The sequence below is a fragment of the Dreissena polymorpha genome, chromosome 2, assembly GCF_020536995.1.
Source record: "Dreissena polymorpha isolate Duluth1 chromosome 2, UMN_Dpol_1.0, whole genome shotgun sequence".
In the NCBI taxonomy this organism is placed as follows: Eukaryota; Metazoa; Mollusca; class Bivalvia; order Myida; family Dreissenidae; genus Dreissena; species Dreissena polymorpha.
The window spans coordinates 112,135,988-112,158,000 of record NC_068356.1 but is presented as its reverse complement, the minus strand read 5'-3'; positions in this window follow the sequence as shown (position 1 = coordinate 112,158,000).

Below are 22,013 nucleotides of genomic sequence, written 5' to 3'. Positions count from 1 at the left end.
ACAAATATCAAAAACATTCACGGCAGTCAATTCATTGTGTAAACCTACTGGTCTTCATGGCAATAATGAACGTATTTAGTTTAATGGAGATTATATAACGAAGGGAACTAATTCAGCTTATTCAGTTTACTAGTCAAAATGATTCGGATCTTTTCGCTTTTTTTCCGAAAAGTAATTTATTCAACATACGGAAAATAAACGCGCGCCACCTGTTGTCATAATTTAGTAACTTGCATTCTGCTTACTGCCTGTTGCTAACTGCCGTTGTTAATGACGCTTAGTGGCAAAACCGATTATGACTGGTTTCAGGAATAATGAACACACAAACATTGGATAGTCACCAAGCATGTTGAAACAATCATCAAGTATAACCGATAGAGAACAAGCATGTTGGAACTGTCATGAAGCATGTTAGAATAAACATCACGCATAATGTAAATATTCATCATGAATGATGTAATGTTGCAGCAATCATCAAGTATAAACGAATAGACAACAAGCATGTTGGAATTGTCATAAAGCAAATTAGAATAAGCATCAGTCATAATGTAAATTTTCACCACGAATGATGTAACTTTTACCTAAATATCCTTCCATAGACATGTGTTGTTACTAAAATAGACATAGAGATTTGATCATTGGGAGTGACCTAATCATACTGTGCTTTAGCAGTATTACGGAATACCGTTAGTGCCATCGTGGTTACACATTAAAATCCAGAGGGCGAGAACGCGAGAACGCGATAGTACGATGGCGACAATGTGACAATACGATGATGACAGGGTGACAATACGATGGCGACAATGCGATAGTACTGATGGCGACAATGCGAGAACGGGATAATACGATGACGACAATCAGACAGTGCGATTATGACAGTGCGACAATACGATGGCGACAGTGAGATAGTACGATGGCGACAATACTACAGTTCGATAGTGCGATAATACGATGACGACAGTGCGAAAATACGATGACGACAGTGCGACAATACGATGGCGATAGCCGACAGTGCGATAGTACGATGGTGCCAATGCGATAACGCGATAGTATGATGGCGGCAATTCGAAAATGCGATGGCGACAGTGCGACAATACGATGGCGACAATGCGATAGAACGATGGCGACATTGCGATAATACCACGGCGACAGTACGATATGACTATCGCATTGTCGCCCCCGTACTATCGCACTGCCGCCATTGTATTGTCGCACTGTCGCATTGTCGTCATCGTACTAGCGCGTTTTCGCAATCGTACGAACGCATTGTCGCCATCGTATTGTCGCACTGTCGTCATCGTACTTTCGCGTTCTCGCATTCTCGCCCTCTGGATTTTAATGAGTAACCACGGTGGCCCAAACGGTATTTTGTACAGTAAAGTGCGTAAAATCTGGTTTGGAATAACAATTTATATGCCGAAAACAGATGTTGAAAACCCGACTTTGTTTTATAAGTAGTAGTCTAAATATACAATGAGTTTTCCGAGCATTAAATAAACATATTAAAATAAAATTCATGTTCGTATCGGTTGAAGTTCTTGTTAATAGTAGAAGCAAAGAACACAATAAAACGCTGATTGGGCTTACTAATTTGAGGCAAGAAAAACACATCGCGCTATTAATATAACATATAACGCGCATCCGCAAAGTTCGAGCGCCCGTCTCGGTGCCGTCGTTTCCGGTGAAAGTTTCGCACAGGAGCTACCGAGTTTGGATATGAGACCACGAATCATGGCTTGACTTTATATATGATAATATCTACTCGCATAAATTTTTAATTGTAACTTATTTTAAAAATATTCATGTTATTTATATGACGCGCATCCGCACAGTTCGAGCGCCCGTCTCGGTGCCGTCGTTTCCGGTGAAAGTTTCGCACAGGAGCTACCGAGTTTGGATATGAGACCACGAATCATGGCTTGACTTTATATATAAGTCAGCGTAGAACCTGACCAGACTGCGCGGTTGGACAAGCTAGGATGGACCAACTTTGGCCGCATATGACATAAGACCCATTTTCGCATGACGCGGGTCATCTGACCTTTATAATGTGTATATAGCTTTGAATGGAATTTGCACATAGTTTTTGGCATGGACTTATTGTTATGTTAATGTGTTGCACGCTTTCAAAAGCAGAGGGCATATATAAGATCAATTATACTACGGAGTTCATTTTCTGTTGCAAAATGAAATGCAATAAAGATTTTTACTCAGCGGTGTGTACAGTATGACAGCGTTGTCTGTCTGCGATGCATTTATACTGGTTCTAAGATGGCATACTCACCAATTGGACTCAACCATCTGCTCGAACAAGAAATGATAATATCTACTAGCATAAATTTTTAATTGTAACTTATTTTAAAAATATTCATGTTATTTATATTATTCAATTTATTATTCAAAATTATAATTAATATTTCCGTTATTGTTGTTTTTCGCATTAGAAACTTATTCGGCTTACGAAACTGAAAAATCTCATTGGAAAAAAAATCCCAATGGAAAAAAATCCCATGGGATTTAAAAATCCCATGGGATTTAAAAATCCCATGGATTTAAAAAATCCCATGGGTTTTTTAGTTTTTTTTAAACACGACTAAACGCATTAAAATATCGTAGTTGTTCATCATTTCATAAAATATGATGTTTCTGAAAGTTTCATGAATAAATCTCTCAAAATAAGAAACAAATCCCATGGGATTTTTTTCTCCAATTTTAAAATGGGATTTTTTTATTACTATATATTTATATATATAATTGGCATAAAACCAATATACAGTCCTTAAATAACGTTAAAATACTTGCAAACGCAAATAAAACACGTTTTTTAAAATGTTCAAAATCCCATGGGATTTTTCTCCCATTTGCAAATTATGGGAGAAAAAAAATTCCATGGAAGAAAAAATCCCATGGGAAATCGAAAATCCCATGGGCAAATGCAAAAAATCCCATGGGAACCCCAACTTTGCTTATAAATTTCATAGTGAAAAAAACGCGTTTTTTTAGTGAAAATAACCAATTATTAATCAACGATAAGACTTTTATCGCAAACTATGTCTCAAAGTAGCAAATCTTTAAGAAAAAGGGTACTTAAGTTTGCGAAATTTCGGTTTCGCTAAGTTTTTTCGGTGGCCGTTAATTATTAATTCGGTAAAATGTAGAGGCTTCTTTAGAAAATGGCCTTCGTTATAAAAAGGCAATCAATAGAGCAATATGTCAGGTACGTGGATTTCTTTAGAAAATTTAACTTCATGAGTACAATATGTAAAGTACATGGATTTCTTTAGAAAAAATACATCAATGGCATGCTATGTAAGATGCATGGGTTCTTATACAATGGCCGTAAAAGATATAATACGTAATGAGTATGGGTTTCCTTAGAAATGGAACAATAGAAACTCCACTAAAACGAGTCATAACATAGCATAAAAAACATTTTTTTATTATATCTGTCAATTAGAAGCCCAACATTCAAAACGTGATTACAAAATATACTAGTTACAACAAAACAAATTGTTTCCTGCTGGTAAGTGCCGCTTTGTGAGGAGATTTTGGTGGGAGGTGGGTTAATCGATTTTGTTCCATTGTTTTCTTTGTAAAGCCGCATTGCATATAGAACAATCAAAATGAACTGGTTTGATCCGGTTCTAACCTATTATAAATGCGCATGATTAACGAACGTTACACTTCGTGTGTTTCCGTCATTGTTAACATGGAATATAGCAAAGCGGATCCGATTTTTCTGTAGATTTGGCTAAAGTCTAATCTGATGGCCGTTCCGTTCACCCAACGCATAAAAAACACTGATATGGTATTTAGTATAGTTTGCCTTTATGCAACTGGGTGGAAGTAGCAAACAAAACATTAGCTTTGATTAAATGGTCATTGACTGACCGTTTTTATTATATAACAAAAGTTCAAAACATATATCAATATATACACAAATATATATAACTTAAGACAAAAGGAGATTAAACAATGATGTAATTCGGTAAATTAGGAGGTTTCTTTAGAAAATGGCCAAAAAGATAGCTTGCTATCTTCCCCAACATTTTAAAACGGTAATGGAGAGGTCCAACCTAGCTGGCACGACTTAGGAATACATAGAGAATAACAGGGTACTGCCTGATGTTTTTGTAATATATCAGGCAAGGCTTAGAATAATATAACGGCGGGGCTTGCCGAGCCTGATATATTACAAAAACATCAGGAAGTTATCTGTTTTTCTGTTAATCATATCTCTACGTCCCCGATTTTAAAGAAATAATGACAAAAATCACACAAAAAGCTGCAGTTTAAGCGGGAAAGAATATGACTTTTGTCGTTTGCCGTGTTAATAATGACGTTATGAGCACGCGCGGTTAATATTTGTAAAAAACTGTTGTTGTTTTTTTGCTGTTTGTGTTGCATTTTGTGTTTAACATATATTACATCTTGGTATTAAATTGTTCTTTTGTTGACTCTAATACAATTGTACTAAAAATGATTACTTTATAGCTAATTCCGAGTAATATGACCATTCTCCACACATGACTGATATAAGAACTTCCTGTTGACTATGATATAACAAATATATCAGGCAACGTTATATCAGGCAGATATCAATGCGGTGGTATGATAAAAAATTAAACTCATACTTTGGTATCTCGTGAACAAAGGTTGCATTCCATAGCTCAAGTATAGCAAGTATATAACAAATAACACTTTATTCAACCGAATCACAAAATATTCTGACTAGAATAAAGCATGTCATGTGGAAATGCATCAAATAACTCGTTAAAGCAAAACAAAGTAAATAATCTCAGTAACGTCAATATAAAAAGTATGCAAAATCTATCCTAACAATATATACGTGTAATCACCAGTAACATGCAATTCACAGAAATGCTATCATTCCTGGCCCTGACTAGGTATGTATGTTAATGTAAAATTGAACAATGTTTTGGCACGCATTTTAAAAATCCATACAGAAATGAGATTATCACTACTTAATCGTATTTTATGACAACTGAACAGTAGACCGTGTTGCTACCAGTACGTACAAATAAATAATGCTCTGGATTCAAAAAACAGAAATGTCCCATAACTGTAAGGCTATTTTTCCAATGAAATAATGCTTCTGTGTTAACAAAATGACCTTGATAAAGTAGTAACTATGATATTGCGTTGACAAACATATCTCGCTTCATTACAGTAGCGTATTAAATGAAAATCATGGAAACAACAAAATGTATACACAATTAATTTTTTGCTCAATTCAATACAATGTAGTTGAACACATCTAGCATGTGACAAAAAGATACGACATTCAGATGTTTTTTCGATAGCCGGCCCAGGCAGGTTTCAAATATACTGTAATTATGAGGTTTTCTCTAACATATCGCACATGAATAATCAAAGCGCCATAGGCGCTGAAGGCCTGGGGCTAGATTTAGTGTGCTTGTGAAGAAGTTTAGTTCTTAAAAAAAAAATAGTTCGACTATGTATATAGATGTCAATAGTCAAACTATCTTTTTTTAAGAAGACATTTTGCCGGAAGTTTTTTATTGATTTAGTATGTGTATGCATTATTATAAACAGGTTTATTAAAATCAAGGCTGCAGCTGCATTTTTCAAAAAGTCACAATGGATAGTCGATCAATAAGTCATGGCCATCCTACATAGACGATGAAGATATGTGGCTGGAAACGAGATTATGACCCATCTGGGTCTGTCACTTTTTGTGTGTCATAAATGCTGAATGCTCGTTTTGGGTGAAATGACGTCCTTATTCAACCAGCATCGGTACTTGTTATGCTGATCAGTTTGTGTTGATAATATCTCCATTGATCGCGTATCTGGATGAACATAATTAATTTCAAAGTACGGAATTAATTGTACTAAAATTAATCCGTAAATACTCATGGTTGCCATGGGAACAAAAAATGTTCTTTTTTTCATATTTATTACTATTTTAAAGAATTTAAGCCAAAAAAGGCACAAAAATCAACACAATATTTTCTGGACAGATATGGAACATCATTAACATGTTTATTATATACATAAATATATGCACATTTTCTGGAAAAAGGTGTGTATTCAGAAATTGAACATTTTGTACAGCTATGAACTTAAAACTAAAACGAATAACTCCTCATGATACAATTTGTGTTGTGTGTCTGTACTGCCAGACATTATTTTGTTTATTTAGCAATTCAATTTTGTTCCATGATTGATAAAATTAAGTAGACAAAATACATTAAGTTAAAAGTTGCTATAGAAACAGTAATTTGTGGATTGCATATACATGCTGTTTGTGATGGACAATGTATTTGAAGTTAATATATTATTAATCTTCGCATAAGTGTCAAACCAAATTCACTAGTGCATTTCATACGTAGAGATTCAAAAACATGATTTTCAACTTAAACAAAATAAAAGCAATAAGCACTACATATTTAATGGCACACGTCACTAATTAATGTACTATAGATTGAACTTTAAACACCAAAATATTCATTAACATGTAAAAATAAATCAAATACAAACATAACATGAACACATACGTTAACATCACATATTTTGATGTTTAAATGAACTACAACAGTATTAGTGATATTATTTTCAGACCACAATATTAACAGGCATACAATACAATGTATTTCTTATCGTGTAAAGAACATTTTATAGTTAGATCACTATGAATGAGTTTTTTATCATTAATCAAACAAATGTGTCCACACTACACGGATGCCCCCAACTGTAACTTTGTCACTACATAAAAGCATAAGTGTGAAAATGTTTTTGAGATATACATCGCCTTTATTTTATTTATCTATAGTTTGCTACATAACAGGTGTTCAATATTTATATTTTGTTTGTTACATATGTCATCTGCTGCAGTTTGTAGATGTTTTTTTTTCTGCCAATTCTGTGCATGCATGTTCGAACTTGGCCTAGAGACCATCTAGATAAAACTTGTGAACAAGTTTGGTGAAGATCAGATGAAAACTACTTGAATTAGAGAGCGGACACCAAGCTGAATGTTTAAAACGCACTTAGTGACCCAGTGAACTAGTTTTTTGCCCGGCATGCCCCATGTTCACACTTGGCGTAGACATTATGTACATACAACTTCTGACAGAGTTTGGGAAAGATCGGATGAAAACTACTTGAATTAGAGAGCGGACACCATGCTGAATGTTTGAAACGCACTAAGTGACCCTGTGACATCGTTTTTGACCCAGCATGACCCATGTTCGTCTTGACCTATACATTATCCGGATGCAACTTCTGACCAAGTTTGGAGATCGGATTAGAACTACTTGAATTAGAGAGTGAACACGAAAAGTGTTACGGAGGACAGACAGACTGACAGACGGACAGTGCGAAAACTATATGCCGCCCATTGGGGGCATAAAATATATTTTCATGTATCTGACATGGTGTGCAGAAACAACAAAAATGTAAAAATAAATTATTCCCTTCTCATACTTAATATATTACCTATGGATGACAGACTGATTGGAAAAACAACACAAGATACACATTGTTGATATTTTGTACTCAAATTCATGCACATCAATAAAAAAGTTTTGTATTTATTCTTTGAAGAAAAATCGCCTGTTAAGTCTGGATTAAAAAATCTTATCTGTTAAAAAATGTCAATCACAAAACAACATGAACACAATATATTTTCCATATTATCATCCACACAGAGTCCAAACTGTCAGTAAACTTGGTAAGCTCAGGTTGCATCAGGATTTGCCGAATTCACTTGTAAAGATCTGCAATAATTAAAATAAAAATGCCTGATTAGAAACCTTAAACAAACACATAAAAAATACATATCACCAGTAGATACCATAGGCTTGTCAACAATTTATTGAAATTGAAAACCATGTCATGTTTTAGTTTTGCATTAATGCTTGTTTAACTTAATCTACGTGTATGTGAAAATAACACAAGAAATATTAATAAAATTATATGATCAAGACGAAAAACAGATTATTGCTTGGTACATTATACAATCTGAACCCTCAAGTTATGCATAGTGAATAGTATATTGTCAATGTTTAATATTAAAAAATAGTATCCATACTTAACACCATAAAGGTAAACCATCTGTGTTGGGAGAATAAAGCGCAACCCAGTTAACATTTTCACTGATTTCTTTTTAAATATTTCACTATTTTAAATGGGATAAAGTCGAGAGCCGGCTGATTCGTGAGAGTTTTCTATAGGTATCATGATTTTTTTTAAACAAATCAGTATTTTTCCAGTAATGTGCAATGACGCGTTTGAACGGTTAGAAAAATGTCGGATCAGTGTTGGGACTTCATATTACAAACGCGCGATTGCACTTTACTGAAAATTACTTATTTGTTAAAAAAAATCATAAAATCTATAGAACACTCTCACGAATGTGCGAGCTCTCGACATTATCTCATTACAAATGGTGAAATAATTTAAAAAGACATCCTTAAAAATGTTATCTGGGTCGCGCCTTATTCTCCCAACACAGGTCTTAAAGTCACATGGTATACATGAAGGTGCAGTGTAAACAATGCAAGGTGTAAATCATATCAAACCTGCTATTTAGCAGCACATCATTTAGTGTTCGCACTCCACTTTTGGCCAATCTGATTTTCATGAGGTGGATTTGGCACATCCATCTTTTAGCCCTATATCATGATAGTTCTTCATTGAAACTACCAGGTAGTAGGTTCTGCCCCTGAATAAATAAAATATAGCAAAATATTTATGTATGATTGTGTTATAGTTGAAAATAATATATGACAATGAAAACAAAGGTCTGCTGAAGTATTACATCTCAATACAATCTTAACGATATTCCGATAGTCCAGTCACATATTGACTGAGAACATTTAATCAGTTTACTTGAGCAGCAACCTCTTGGTCATGTCTGACAATTCATTGAAAATATAAAGTTTCAAAAGCATTACAACATATTTGTGTAGTTGGTCGTGCTTTATGAGAAAGATATTTTTTTCTTTCTACTTTTTTTATTTGTTGCTATGAATCTTAGATCATCATTGCTTTCATGTTAAACTTGATCATGAACACAACCATTTATATTGACATCCAAAACTATAAATTTTTACAAGAATAGAAACATTTAAATATGTACCAATAAAAATAATCAAATATACATTGTAATTAAACACATTCCTGACATATGCATTAATGCTATCATTTCGCATGGAATTGTCTTCGCTAACCTGTCATTGTGAGATTGCACAAAGATTTGCAACATAAATGTGATACTACTTTTTAATACAACCTTGCTCAGTTCACAGTCTGTTAACTGTAAAACAATAATTTTAAATACATAAAATGAAAGTAGAATACATCTAATGGAATATATGCCCGTAAATTGTTTAACGAAATGTTAATATTAACATTATAGAAAAGTTCAACAACAAATGATAATTGAGAAGTGTTTACGATTTTGACAACTACCTAGGCAAACAGACACATAAACAGCGTCTAAAATCGTCGTTATGACCGCCAAAACGGCTCATACAAACATCATGATTGGTGTAATAGATTCATTAAACATGAAATTCCATCTTTTAAGACCAACTTTGATTTTTTTTAATTAGAAAATCAAATGAAAAACTTATTTTAATTTACCTTTGACAAAAACCAGGAAGTTTATCCGAAAATTGTCACTGTCAACTGACGGACTGTGCCCTACTGTACTCATTGTTATTAAAGCTGAGATTAATTTAAACCATGTAAAAATCAAGAGAAAATACGGAAAATTAAAGTTCCACTGAATTATTTTTATTGGTTTACATTATAGTTCAAAGTTAATGGCAAACAAGTTGTTATTGTTTTGACAAAGTCCTTGAAACGGTAGTTAGAGACCGTCAAGTGAGCAACTTATTCTCGCATGAATATGTAAACAATAAAAACTATGCCGTAGCCAATGCTTAACAATTTAGATTCAATAATATTTTTTTTTACATGTATTAAAGTTCAAAGTTAAACTATTATTAATGGCAAACAAGTTGCTCTTGTTTTGACAAACTCCGCGAAACGGTAGTTAGAGACCGTACAGTGAGGAACTTATTCTCGTATGAACTCCAATAATGAATAATAAAACTGTTATACTTGAAAAAATATTGCATACTGTAATCCATGTACCTTCCTGATCCGAGCTTTGTGTTGATAGCAAAACAAGGCATTCCTTTCTTGAAAAGTTGAATACTCTTCTTTACGTGATGGGTTTTTGCCGTACGATAACCCGTTCACATGGCTACAGTCATCACACAATCATAAATCCACTTTATCCCCTTTTACTGCTCAAGAACATATTAAATTTTGTAAATGACACGGGTTCTAAACGTTATTCTTCACAGTGGTCAAAATTTTTAATCGTTTGACATTTGTATTTCCAGGAATCGTTTTCTTCGTAAATATCAACACTGCCATGCATTAGTTGACGTTAATCATTTACTACAGTCACATTAATATGAACAATAATAACACTTTTAATAATTGTTCTCTTTCAATATAGCAAATTGCTTTTTCTTTAAACGACCAAATCTGTCAGGTACAATGTCGGCCATATTAGTTGTCATTGTATTTAGCGGGTCCTACATTTAGTATTTCATAGCGTATTTATAGAATATTCTTAGTTTTCCGCACAGTCCAGCGTTCGGAGTGACCGATATGTACGAAAGAATGCGATATTGCACGAAGTTCATTAGAGTGCTAATACCTTATAAAAATATTACATGTCTGACAGGGTGACAGTAAATTTGTCAACTTGAGGCGAAGCCAAGGTTGACAGTATTTTTCCGAAAGTTGACAAATTTACTAGCACCCTGTCAGACATGTATATTTATTTTATTATACCGAACAAACTATTCAAACAGGAGCAATTTATATAAATCATAAACAATTTTAATATTCAATAATTGCATTTAATTTCAGCAATGAACAACAATTAATATATTGAGTGGTTCAACACCCAATTGTATAAACGCTGGTTAAAGTTACCGCTCAGTTACTTTCAAACCTTGGTAAGTTTGCACTTCTTCAGGTTTAGTAACCTTCAAAGTAACTCGATTGTATAAACACGATATACCGCTACGTAACCTCACCGCGCAAAGTTGAATTTAACCACCGGCATAGAGATGTGTAAAGAATAAGATGGTAAAAATAGCACCACACTGGAAATCGGACTGTCCAATTTTGTACACGGGTATCATCCACTAACTTATCTGTTGTGTAATGGAATGTTTTCCATTCTTTGTGTATTAATATATTAAATTATTTTCGTGTACAATAAGAGCATTAACTATAGACAAATAAAACATTGTGCAAGTTTAAACATATGTTTTTATGTAGAAATCTGCAAATGCATCCGAGTTTACAAACGGCTATTATTTCATAAACTGCTCTGGTTCATTTGAACAGCAAGAATGTAGAGTACATGACGTTACGTGTGACGAAGAAGAAAGTTTATCGTGTTCATAAACTCATTTGAATATAGTAATAGGATGGCATAAGGGTCTTAAATAAATTATGCTAAACTAATTATTAAAGACCCTTGATGTACAATCGTCAATCATTGACTTAAATGGATTATTTATGGATTTTAAAGGTAAGATACTATTTCGAACGCGTTTTGCTTTTTGTTTGTACTTTTGACGTTCTCTGTTCTTGGAGAAATGATTTTAACATAGGCGCCATTGTTGCATCGGATCACACACGGAATACCCATAACAGAATATTAAAAACACGTTCTGTGCGTCCTTAAATTCGTCGTCCAAAATCGGAACACGTTTATACTAAATTGAATTTTTTTATGTCTCCAGTCAATGCTAAAATAATGGCATTTATCTATTATAAAGCACAGTTTAAGCTGCAATCGATATATAAATTATCCAAATAGAACGGAAATGCATAACTGGGTACTGCGCATGCGCAAATGGGACTATATATTTTTCGAACATTTCGCACGTGGTTGCTATGGCAGCGGGATACAGTATTTTTTGGACAGTAATTTTTTTCCCGCTGGTGGCACGTGATTACCAAGGTAGTGGGAGACAGTATTTTTTTGGACAGTAAATTTATTCCTGATGGGTCTGACAGTATTTCTATGTCACGATGGCCTATGGGAGTTTAGCATTGTGAATAAAAGTGAGGTAGACTATAATAATAAAAAATGTATCAGTAAAAAATCTTCTTACTGTCTCCGTAGACACTCGTATATTTTCGTCCTAGACCGTCAAGTGAGGAACTTATTCTCGCATGAATATGCAAACAATAAGAAAAACTATGTCGTACCCAATGCTTAGCAATTTTGCTTCAATAATATTTTTTTACACGTTTTATAACACTGTCATGTTATATAGTGATATTCTGTATTTACAATGCGGGTTATTGACAACTTCTTTGCAGGGACCTATTTGTTTGTATAGGTCCGTCTTCTTTGATTGCGCATGAATGACCGCCAAGTGGTAAATCGGACTTTCACAAATTCATTCATTCGTGATTGTTTTGGCAGCCAGCCAAGTCAGCTTGTCTCAAAAATCGGTATCAGTACTCTGGCCTAGGGGCTTCGCCCCAGGCCAAAAATAGCAGTTCGAAAATTGTTGTCGTTGACAACCCAAGCAGGCAACGAAAATGTTTCCAATACAAAGAGTGAGTATCTTTCACAGTACTTAAAACACACAATCAACATTCATAATGAAAAAAAAAACACAACAAAATTATACAAATACCACAAGTAAAATTGTTACATGATATATACAGGTAACTGGTAAATCTGCGTTTTTCTACCGGGACAAAGCTAATCTCAATCGTTAAGGTTTTAATTAATATCAGATGGCACGTCTGTTGTGAGCAACCAGCCCCAGAAGGTTGCTTGATAGAGAGTGCTCTTATCACCAAGTTAATCATATCATGCAATGCTTTTTGTCTGCGGGATAAGACTGGTCAATTATCTGTGATTCTGATGTATTTTTGGAAAGCGTTACTATTCCAACGGCCTAAATTGCTTATCTTAGCATCTGAGTACCCCCTTTGAGCACAGTCGGTAGCGTTACCTATGCTAACGCTGTGTGATTTGTACCTTTTGCTGTCCAAGCCACAAAATCCTAAACACGAAGCTAGCTGTTTAACAAAAATACTGATACGGTATTTCGTATAGTTTGCCTCTAAGTCATTCAAATAAATAGAAAATAGGAATGGTGATAACGATTCTTACTCCTAAAAAGCAGGAAAAATCTTCATTACTTATTGTGTTACCTAATTTTATTCGTGATTTCACATTTGTATACATATGATATGAAGCATTTTTCCTCTAACGCCTAGCTTCAACAGTTTATACCAGATGATGTATCTCACCAAATAATCGAACGCTTTGGTGTAATAAAAAATATGGCATACAATCTGTTTTTTCACTTAATAAATAATTAATGACACCGTATAATACAAAAATGTTATCAACAGTTCCCATATTCAGCCTGAATCCTGCCTGTGCCTCTATGTAGACATGACAGTGTTCAGTTCAATTGTTAAGCCTATTGTTAATTACCTTAGTGAATAATTTCCCAAAAGTACTTAATAATGTTATCCCTCTGTAATTATTCACATCCTGTTTATCACCTTTTATATGTGACGGAACAATAAAGCCCTCACACCACCCTTCAGAAAAATGTCCATATTCAAAGAATTTATTAAACAAAGTACTAACAACTTTTTTACAAGCGCGTATAATTTCTTGATCAGTAAATGCTACATTTAACTCACTAAACATTATATTTAATTGTCTATTTAAGTACCGGTCCTGGTAAAACTAAAAAAATTATCAGCCTGATAAAATCTAGAGTTAGGGTCATTAATTGATTTAAAATAGTTAAAAAAAACTCCGTACTACTTATATCTAACTTATTGTCTTTGCATGTATTATTCTTAAACATTTTCCAGTAAAGTTTGCATTCGTAAGTCTTGCATTTTCTAATTTCATGGTTTGTTTTTTATCATAAGCATATTTCTTTTTTCTTATTGTATTTCTATAAAGACTAAATTCTACCATGCTTTGTCTATTTTCCTCTGAGGTATAATGCCTGTACAAATAAAGATTCATATGATAACATGTTTTTAAATATTTACATTCAGTATCAACATATGCAGCATTAAAATTAGTTTTATCAACAAAATATGTATTGTCAAAAAGTTTTTTTATAAATAATAGTGAACTTATATTATCGATACATCACAAAATTGGGTTAAATAACTATCTAATGAATCACTGTTTGGGGTTTGATCAATTCAGCCAAACAAGCGTTTTCTTCAGATTTCACAAACTACATTCATTATGCCCTTTTATGAGCCAAAATCTTTATACTTTTTAAGATAAACTGATCAAATGAGGGAAAAACAGTGTCAAGCTTTTAACAAGCTAGTAGCCCGCACGTGCTTCAACATTTTCAAATTTTAAAATTCCTACCATTTATTTCTATCCCTGATTGATCGATTAGCTGTCGAAACAGGCAATCACGAACTACAATCCCAATGTTTTTCTATCGATTAGTTGTTGAAATTAGCATAATGTGTCAAGAACTAAAACCCACATTTATGTCTACAATTCAATTATCATCATTTGCTTATTCTGTCAAACGGTATGGTACGTGAAACAATACATCATAGTACTCCTAGATTTTTGCATTATGCTAATTTCTAACTATTCGCTTTTTGTGTTACTTTTGCACACAATCATGAAACACAGTCAAACTTCATTCCTAAATGCTTATTTCGAACTTCAACCGAACTTTGTTTAAACCGACATTTGTGAACTTCTAAAACATTTGTATAACTGGACAAAGTAGATGGAGTAAAGAGCATTCAAGATCAGCAATTGTTTGTGTCAATTACAACATGATAATTCTACAAGCAATTTGTGTTTGCTATAAATACATTCCAAAGATCGTCTTCTCGTCCCTCATCATCTGACTTAAATTCCTCCTAAGATTCATGATCAGACTTCCGAAAAGGAAGATCTTCCTTTTCTGCACTGTCAAAGTCATCAACATCGCTGTCCACCTCTGTTTCAGTACCCGAGTTTTGTGCCTCCGCAGTTAAGTTTCTACTCTAAAATTGAATGTTGAAGCACTCACTATCGGTTAGTCTAAACACAACCGTGTTCAATTAGAACATGATCTTTTGTAACAGCGTATGCATTCTTTTAATAGCATAATTAATTGAAATTGGTGGTTTGAATGGATTTATGATTTCAACTAAACGCGTTGATATATACATAATACAAACGTATTTATAGTATCAATATGATCAAAACGATATAACATGATCAACGTGACATAGATCAAACTGATTGTAATGAAGTTTAAATGTGTGCTTAACATACACATTCCTAAACATGCCATAAATACCAGCATCTGTTCATTTTGTCGCAAATAAAAAAACAGACCGAGCAGAATGAATTCATTAATTTGTCTTAAAAAAAGAATGTGCGTAAAATCTCATCCCAGATTAGCATGTGCAGTAAACACAGGTTAATCAGGGATGACACATTCCGCCTATGATTTTCGTTTAGAAGAGACGTCCTTTAAACGAAAAATTCCGTTAAAACGGAAAGTGTCGTGACAGATAAGACTTCACACAGGCTTATTTATCATTTCCATGTATTTGATCTAGGAATGACTAGTGCGCGCATTGATTTATTGCGCGGACCTTAAATCAAGGTGTGCTTTCTCTGACCGTACGATGTTTGGAAAGTAATAACAGATATAAAACACGAGCTAAGTGGAAACCCAGCGAAATGATATCTATAAGATTAGTAATACTCTGTCATGCGAATGATGTAATCATTCACTTTCGATTTACCAGCTTAATGTATTCATTAATGACAAAGGTTTAACATTTATTTATAGCAGTAGCTCATACTGAGCTCTGAATGCTGGTAAATTCACCACGCGACCTATTTCATTTTATTGAGTAAACTGGCGATGACATATTTTCAGTTTACCAAAAGCGTGTGTTTGTTTAGGTGTTTCCCTTACTTAAGGTATAAGTGGTTGAATAGTCTATTTCTATGATTAAACAAGAGTTTCAACTGAACGCTGCATGTCATAAAGCCAGGAGACGGTGTTTATTACTTGCACAAGGTAATATTGATTTTACTTTAACTGTTCATAATACAAGAAACTATAATTTTTTGTAAAGAACTTTTATGAATAAATATATTTTTTAAATTATATATAACAATAAATTAATCAATGCATTCGTAAGTTCGTGAGAGTGGTGTACTGAATGTGTTCTGGGATCGACAGGAAACTGGTTCGATACATCAACATAGCACATAAACAAGGTTCATAATAGTGCTTATATTTCTTTTAAAGCACTTTTCTGTATTTGTGTATAATAGCTGTTTGTTTGCTATAGAATCATATATTCACACATTAATTCTGCTTTAACACACAATGTAATTTATGTTTGCAGGTTTAAAGGAAAGAACCGCATTCAGGAGATCTTTGGAAAATCGGAAACCGGTTCTGGTCTTAAGGAATCACAATGAGTTGGGGTAACAGTAATTGGGGAAACAGCAGTTGGGTAAACAGCGGCTCGGAAAACAGCGACTGGGGTGGAAATTCTTCTTCCGGAAATACCAAAGAGGACGAAGGTACGCATAGGTCAGACTGCATAGCCGGTTCCAGTGGCTGGGGAGGCAAAGGGTGGAATAGCTCCTTTTACCAGTCGAACTGTCCCGGTTGAAGTCACGCACGTGCAGCTGTGCCGTGGGGCGGAAGTAGGAAAAATGACGTTTTGAATCTGCTTGGAGCCGTCGGAGTTTTTAAAGTGGCGAAATAGAGTATCTGGTACTGATACACAGGCACGTGCAAACTTAGAGCATGATGTAGTGACAATAAAGTGATGCGATTCACATTCTGATTGAATCGACACACACGTTTCGGAACGCACAATGCTTTCCGCTGTTTCGAGTCGTTGTGCTTCCGATGAGAGAGGTGTGACGCAGATTCCCATACAACGTCTTGGTTTCTAATCGATGGCACAGTTCCTAATATTATCAAATTCGATTGCAAACTACCGGACAAAACAAGATTTCATATCCTGTTCACATAGCTCAGACAACAGAAAGCGTACAATCATTGAACGGAATCTCATATAACTGTGTTTTTTTTCTTATCGACGGTTAAGGTCCTAATATTTTCTAATGTGATTGCATAATACCAGACGATATAATGGACATATGATCTAACATGCTAGACTACTAGATCTGAACAATAAAAAAAAAGTATTTTCATTGAAAAAAAACAACAACATAAAAAGTAACATTAAGTTATTTCTTTGGTAAAACTTGTTTTTCTGAAATGTGATTATATATTTATTATTAACCTATCATAACATTGTGATATTGTTATATTCTCTATAAGTTGAAATCAATCTTGCAATTTTATTGTGCAATATTAAATGTGAACATGAACACTGTAATTACTGTTATATATAAATGTATCTCTTTAGATCATAAATACGCATCGATTTTAGTCACATTTTACTAGGGATTTTTTTGCACTTTTTGTTCGGTGTTTATTTTTGTTTTCTCCTTGCATCGCTTTTCATAAGCTTAGCTATAAGGTTTAAACAAATACATTCGTACTTCTCGTGGATTTAAAGACGTTTATCCATATTTTGTTTATACTACACAAACAAGAAGCGTTAAATAAGATAGTACAATGATGCAAACTATTTGAAACATGAAATTCTGTATCTTTTGGAAAATCCTTCAAAGTCAAAATGCTTTCAGTAATAAAATGTTTGCATAAGATTTAAATGCTTTTAATTGTGTAAAATATCAAAACAGTCATACCATTGAGTCACGAGTAAAATGCGTATGTTCTAATTCTATTATTTTGACATAAATTTATTCGTATGTGAAATTCACTTCTTAGCAATATTTTAATTTATTTGTATGTTAAATGCACTTCTTAGCAATATGTATTTTTCTAAGAACTTTTTCATCATCTACACACTTACCTATCTAGATGGTGGTCGAGTTATATATTATCTAGCTGACGATGTTCTTGAAATTTTTGGGTAAATGTTTACCCCTTTTAAGCTCACCTGCCACGAAGTGACATGGTGAGCTTATGTGACCGTGTGATGTCCGGCGTCCGCTGTGCGTGTGTGCGTGCGTGCGTGTATGCGTCCGTCAACAATTTGTTTGTGTAGACAGTAGAGGTCACAGTTTTCATCTAATCTTTATGAAATTCGGTCAGAATGTTTATCTTGATAAAATCTGGGTTGGGATTGTATTTGGGTCATCTGGGGTCAAAAACTAGGTAACTAGGTCAAATAATAGAAAAACCTTGTGTAGACAATAGAGGTCACATTTTTCATCCAATCTTTATGAAATTTGGTTGTAATGTTTATCTTGATGAAATTTGGGTTGGGATTGTATTTGGGTCATCTGGGGTCAAAAACTAGGTCACTAGGTCAAATCATAGAAAAACCTTGTGAAGACAATAGAGGTCATAGTTTTCATATGATCTTAATGAATAGCAACTCCAGAAGCTGAGTGGCTAATCAGCTGATAACAGGAGAAAACCAATAATCATTGACACCACTTCAACTAAAATCGGTTCGTACACATTTGTTTTTAAAGATATGATTATCATTCAAAGTTATTTAAATAGGAAATAAAATTACCTTTCAAATGGTATAAATATCAATATAAATATCTGTTTTCATTCAATTTGCGACATAGTGGAATCTGTTACACAGTTGTTGTTTACATGCTATTTTATAGACCAATAAACGAGCTTTATGCAGGTGTTGGTAAAATTACTGTATGACCTTCCTACGCCGAGAAAATAAGTCCAAAAGTTAATCGTAAATTGCCGAAAATCTCGTCAGTATTTCGAAATATTACAAACATATTTATTAACTAGACATTCTAAACTTTATTTTGATACCAAAAATAATATTCGCAAACGATTTTTAGCGCGTCGCATTTGTCTTTTAAAACGCGCCTTTGTTGAAAATTCCAGTCAAGTCGACGGTCAAGCTTAGCCGCCATTTTGTTTACAGTCGCATTGCATAGTTTACAATCAGAAACAAGCTTTACGTTCGATTATTGGATTGTTGAAGCGTTATGATGGAATAAAAATCAATTGGTAAGTAAATAAATAATTGAATTATTTCATTTAATATCAATAAATCTTTACATATTTATTATAAATAGTCTTCAAAAAAAACGAAAGTGCATTCGTCACCAAGCCATTTTTCGGCTCGTACTACGAGTCGTAGTCGTTCAAGGTTTGCAGTCGAACGGAATATAGAAAGACATCAGTCAAACATATTTTTTCAGTAATTTTCGTAAAAACTAATCATTACATTATTACGTCTATTTGTTTTAGCTAATGAAGTAGATAATAACGATGTTCCGATGTAAAACCAAAATTGCAAATTATTTGCGATCACTTTCGTACCAAAAATTGGAAAAATGTTTCTTACTGTTAACAAGCAAACTCGATTACGTTTACGTTACTTATTGCACAAAAAGCTGAATCATGTGTGTGATTTTATCTTTTCAATTTTAGATGTAATGATGGGGACCCAGAACTACCCTGGACCTTACTGTCAAGCACTGGGCATCACAGATTCAATTCTGCGCAGCAAACCTGACAACTTCCAGAAACTAACACTCACTAATGGAGCAGTTTTAGAAATATGGCAGATTGCAAAGAATAAAAATATTCACAGCAGTGAACTTGTCGGTTTGTTGGCTTTCTTGGATGAAGCATTAGTAAACTGAAAGGAACATGCAGTTACTATGAAAAGTCAGCGTCTGTCTGAAAACAAAAAGAAACTGCAACATAAAAAATAAAATGTGCAAAAACTCTGCCAGAGTTGTTGAAACAAGAATTCACAGACAGTAAACATTTTGAACAAATGGTGCCTGCCAGAACATGCAGTAATGTTTCCAATGAAAACGTTGATTTGACTGTGTGCCAAACCGTGACTGAAATTTCATGGCCTACTCCCCCGCCGCCTAGTAGTAGTAGTTCATCTGAAACATCCCTTAATCAAGAACAAAAAAAGTCAGTGTCTTGTCATACAAATTTGAGTGTGATGATGTTTCGGACAATACAAAATGTTATACAATGACAAGGTATTTGGGTGCTAAGCAAAACAAGAATTTAAATAAACTAAACAAGAACATCAACTTAGCTAAGTGCAAAATTGCAGAATTGGAAAAAAGACGTGGGCATTATTCCAAAAAGAATATCAATAAAAGAGACGAAATTGCCCGCAAAAATTTGGAAAAACTACGCGCAATATAATCAAACGAAACTCTAAATGAAATATGGTCAGAATGTTTTTCTTGATAATATCTGATTTTGGATCATATATGGGTCATCTGGGTTGAAAAATTAGGTCACCGGTACAATTCTAGTAAAACCCTGTGTAGATGAAAGAGGTCACAGTTTTCATCATGTCTTAATGAAATTTTGTCAATGTATGAATTAATGAAATCTGGCTTGGGATTGTATATGGGTCTGATAGAATTTAAGTTGATGCAGCCAGGTTAGTCAGGTGAGCGATTCAGGGCCATCATGGCCCTCTTGTTATATTTTGCATATTTATTTATTTTACCTACAGCACAATATAATCCACCAGAGGAATGTTCCTCTATTGGCTCGCAGAAAATCAAATATAAAGTATGAACATGTATATGTTTGATTATAAAATACAGAGCAGCATCGTAAAAATAACAACAGCAACGAAGTCATCAACATTAATAAAAAGTATTTGTCGAGAAGAAAAAAAATCCTAGTTGTGCTGATATGTTAAAAATGATTTATCCGCAGTATCTGGTAACCTCTGTTCTAAAAAATACAGAAAAATACAAATTTCTTTAAGCAAATAAAGCAAACAAAGCTGCAAATTTATCATTTTTGGTTATGCCAAAATAATTTATGACATGACTAAATAGCAACATTAAGCTGTCAGATTACATATCGCCAAATGAGTTCACTGTATGAAAAAGGCCAATGGATTTGAGTTTTGCTGGGAAAAACAACAAAACTGCACGAAGTGCAAAATATAAACATTAGCACCAGGAATTTTTGAAGCAATAACTAACACATACACATTAGGCCAAATTGTATTTAGAGGAAATAATTGGCAATTTATTTAGCTTAAAATGTGTTTCAAATAGATACATTTCCCTTAATCTACTTACATAAATACACAGTAATATTCATTTGGTTACCTACTATAGTCAGGCCAGAAAATCTTGCATAGCTTTGTAGAGGACAGCGTATGGTCAGGGGCTACAATATCAGACCAGGAAACTTTGCGAGGCTTTGTAGCAGGCAGTGTATGGTCAGGAGCTAACATGTCCGCTAATCAGACTAGGAAACCTTGCGTAGCTTTGGAGCGGACAGCGTATGGTCAGGGGCTAAGATGTTATTATTATTATTATCATTATTTCATATTTAATTTATAACATAAAATATAGAATTTAATAATATTACAAAATATTATTATTATTACGACTATTACTACTACTGCCACTACTAAACTATTACAGTAACAGCAATTACTACAGCTACTGCAACGATTTTGTACATATTGAAATGTGATATGTTTTATCTACTCAAAAAAAAAACAGCTGACCCGAGAGAAGTTTGTGTTATCGGCCATGATTGACTAAAACAAAGGGTTCAACTCGCGCTTATTTTAAAAGTCTGCAGCATCGACTTGTTACTTATTGTTTTCCTAGTATTCGATCCAGGAAAAGCGATCACGCAATGCACACTGTTTTATTGAGTGGACTTTCAATTAAGGAGTGCTTACTCTGATCAAAGCCTATTTCATTTCGATATCTGCAATACCGGCCACTAACCTCGCAATGGCTTGTTTCTGGTTACCAAAAAAGCGTGTTTTTTTCGGTGCTTTCCTTTTTAAACCGATATAAACCATGGGCAGGCATAAATGTAAAGCGCTTAAAT